Source organism: Myotis lucifugus, unplaced genomic scaffold (assembly GCF_000147115.1).
Source record: "Myotis lucifugus unplaced genomic scaffold, Myoluc2.0 scaffold_11449, whole genome shotgun sequence".
Taxonomy (NCBI): domain Eukaryota; kingdom Metazoa; phylum Chordata; class Mammalia; order Chiroptera; family Vespertilionidae; genus Myotis; species Myotis lucifugus.
Window position 1 is genome coordinate 1 of NW_005882497.1, and position 4,013 is coordinate 4,013.

Sequence of the window (4,013 nt, forward strand, 5' to 3'; positions counted from 1 at the left end):
GGAAGTTGGCCAGCCGGAGAGGGACTGTGGGAGGACTCCAGGGAGTTTCCTGCCCATCTCACTCAGTCCTGATCTGCCGGAACCCAGCAGCAAGCTAACCTACTGGTCAGAGCGTCTGCCCCCGCCCAGTGGTCAGTGAACATCATAGCAAGTGGTTGAGTGGCCTTAGCATATTATTAGCATATCATGCTTTGATTGGTTGAACGGATGACCAGACACTTAGCATATTAGGCTTTTATTATATAGGATTATATTATTTTCCATAGGAACAATTATAAACCCCCACCTTTTATTATATGCACTTCTTTTTTCAATTTCTGATTCTTCTCAAGATATTATAAATTGTTTGAAATTAGAAACTTTCATTCATTGTTGTTATTCTCACTGGCTAGCACACAGTTCAAAGGTATTAATAAATATTTTTTGAAACATTAGTCACATATACATGCATATACATGTGTACTCCTTACACATGTAGACCACTCTCCATATAGTCAACTTTTTTGAGCGTTCTTTTAGAATTATTATGTTAAGTGCCATTATGTCCTTAGCCATCCTTTCATGTTTCATCCTTATATTTTCTCTCTCTCCTTTAGGCATGGAATGCATCTTGCGAAAACTGGCTGGCAGCAGAGGCTGCCCTAGGAAAGTACTACCTTTCCATTTTTTATGGGATTGAGTTTGTTGTGGGAGTCCTTGGGAATAGCCTTGTGGTTTTCGGCTACCTCTTCTGTCTGAAGAACTGGAATAGCAGTAACATCTATCTCTTTAACCTCTCTATCTCTGACTTCGCTTTTCTGTGCACACTGCCCCTGCTGATCAAAAGTTATACCATTGAAAACTGGACATATGGAGATGTGCTCTGCACCAGCAACAGGTACATGCTTCATGCCAACCTCTACACCAGCATCCTCTTCCTCACTTTCGTCAGCATTGATCGCTACCTGCTCATGAATTACCCTTTCCGAGAACACGTTCTGCAAAGGAAAGAGTTTGCTGTTTTAATCTCTTTGGCCATTTGGGTTGTGGTGACCTTAGAGCTCGTGCCCATGGTTCTCTTTATCAATCCCGTTACAGGTGGCAATAAAACCAGATGTAGGGATTATGCAAGTTCTGGGGATGCCAAGGCCAGCTTCATTTACAGCATGTGCCTTACCTTCTTGGGATTCCTCATTCCTCTTTTTGTGATGTGCTTCTTTTATTTCAAGATCGCTGTCTTCCTAAAGCAGAGAGCCAGGGCACAGGCTACCACACTGCCCTTTGAAAAGCCCCTCAACTTAGTCATATTGGCCGTGGTGATTTTCTCTGTGCTTTTCACTCCCTACCACGTCATGCGGAACCTGAGGATCTTTTCACGGCTGTGGGACGAGAAGGAGGCCGAATGCCCCAGGGCCATCATCCACTCCTTATACATTGTGACCAGGCCCTTGGCCTTCCTGAACAGTGTCATCAACCCCGTCTTCTATTTCCTTGTGGGGGATCACTTCAGGGAGATGCTGACGAATAAGCTGAGGCACCACTTTCAATCCCTTATGTGCTTTAGGAGATGTGCTAATGGACTCATGTTTTCATTCAGAAAAGAGTGAGGTGCCTGTGGAACAGAACATCTTATACACGCAGTTGTGGGCCAGTTAGAGTTTGATGGACTCGGACATAAACCAGAGCGGGTCACAGATCCGCCCCTGATTTTAAGACGTGGTGTACTCAGAGTACATAAAAAAGAAGAGGATGAGAAGAATTTATTTGTTTGTCCACTTACAAATTGAAAGAAGTCGGACAAGCAGGAATATCTGGGCATATACATTCAAAATCCTAGATGTTATAATACCTCAATCAGTGTGAGAAGAATAGAAGCTAGATAGAGTAGCAAGTTTGCATTTGATCTTCGGTTGGACTGTAAAATAAAATTGTTTTGGCAAAATTCTCCTGTGTTTTTCTTATTCATACTCTCCTATAACTTTATGTGAGAATTGAATAGCAGATTTTACATACATTATTAAGTATTATTGTTAGAAGTTGTACTCGTAAGCAAATTTAAAGTAAAGAGTAACAATAATGAGCAGCAAAGCAATAAAACAAGTTCAAGGATGCTTATATATCCCTTTATATTGATCATGAATTGGGTCAACTCTCCTTTTTGTTGTATGGTTTATAGTGTAAATAATCAATGGGAAAGGAATCTTTGAGCTTGGTTGTTAGGGAATTTAGATGTAAATGATTTTAACAAAATACTAGAAAGAGATACCAAAGACAATTGCAAAAACCTCAGAGTTATAGAACACAAAGTACCTATCAGGAAACCCAAAGCAAGAAAAACATCACAAAAGTGAGTAGACTGTGGGAGATCATTGTGCCATCTGGCATTTAATTATCATACTTTGATCATCATTCCATGGAACTATATTAAAGTTTATTAGTCTTGCTGCTCTTGATTAAATAGGAAACCTTAAAGCAGTGGTTCTCAACCTTCTGGCCCTTTAAATACAGTTCCTCATGTTGTGATCCAACCATAAAATTATTTTTATTGCTACTTCATAACTGTAATGTTGCTACTGTTGTGAATCATAATGTAAATATCTGATATGCAGGATGGTCTTAGGCTACCCCTATGAAAAGGTCGTTCGACTGCCAAAGGGGTCGCGACCCACAGGTTGAGAATCTCTGCCTTAAAGTATATGAATATGATAAAACCAGCAAATAAGAGGAACTGAAGTGTTAATACTAGAATTTGTTGGCTTAGTTTTCCATTCTGAAGGAAAAATCATAGTTTTTCTCCTCCCCACCCCCGCCCCCCCAGATACATTATTTCATAAGCACTGGGATAATTTACAAGGAAAATCTGATCTTAGAGAGAGTGACTCACATCTTGATTGAGCCTTGTTTGCATAGGACATTACTTAAGACCTTTGGAGGAAATGTTCTAAACAAAATACATTTCATGAAATTATAGAGTAAGAGGAATATTTATGTACGTATCAATATAGATGATCTCAGGATGGTAAGACACCATTCCATGCCACAAAACAAATTCAGGGGGAAAACGGTGCCTTTTAAAGTTAATAAACAGGTATCATGTAATAATTCACTTATTATATGCAATGAGATGTGTCTATGGCCACAAGTCTCCGTTCCTTTCCTTGACGTCAGTAGTTATAAAGCGTGAATAACATGGAGGGTAAAATAAACATGAGTGCAGAGACATAAAATTCAATTTTCCTTCCTGTTCCAAGGTACTCTGGCCGTATTGTACTCTGATATTCAAAAGGGACAAAATAATCCCAGTTAATTTCTTTACTTCAAGCAACTGAAATATTATAAAAGCATAGTACTCCAAAGGATTTATTTTCTAACCTGGTATTAGACTTTAAGATTTTTAAAGTTATTGTCTTGCCTTAGTTATTCATTCTTTAAAATTTTCAATGTAATTTTATAACTGCCTGATAATAAACTGCAAACAGAATCTTCTGAATTTCCTCATCAGAAAAAAGCCACAAACTTAGGAAAGAAGCATTTGCTTATTTCTGTAACCTTTACAAGATATTTATGCCCAGCCAGGGTGGCTCAGTGGTTGAGCCTTGACCTATGAACCAGTAGGGCATAGTTCAATCCCTGGTCAGGGCATATGCCCATGTTGTGGGCTTGATCCCCAGATGATTATCTCTCATCATTGATGTTTTTATAACTCTCTCCCTCTCCCTTCCTCTCTTATATTTAAAAGATATAACTTAATCATAACTTGTATTTTATGCATGGGTTTTAATTTGTAAATATGAAATTAAATTTTCCCCACCCCTACCCCAAAAGGTGGTGGGATTGAACTCTTTCTTAATAGTTCAGTGAAATATTTTGTAAAACCATAAACTCTTACATATATCTTGTAACCAAAATGTTAAGTAATTTCATAGAAAATGTCTTCATTTTTTTTCTTGCTCAAAACTGTCATGAGGTAACTTAATTCTTAGAAGACTAAACAGAATTTCACTAAAATTATAAGAAGTATTCCATTTGCTTTT

At 38.3% G+C, this 4,013-nt stretch overlaps 1 pseudogene; it reads left to right on the top strand.

The window, feature by feature from the left end:
* Positions 1-596: 596 nt before the first annotated feature.
* Positions 597-1,923, top strand: LOC102422688 (annotated as a pseudogene).
* The last annotated feature ends 2,090 nt before the right edge of the window (positions 1,924-4,013 follow it).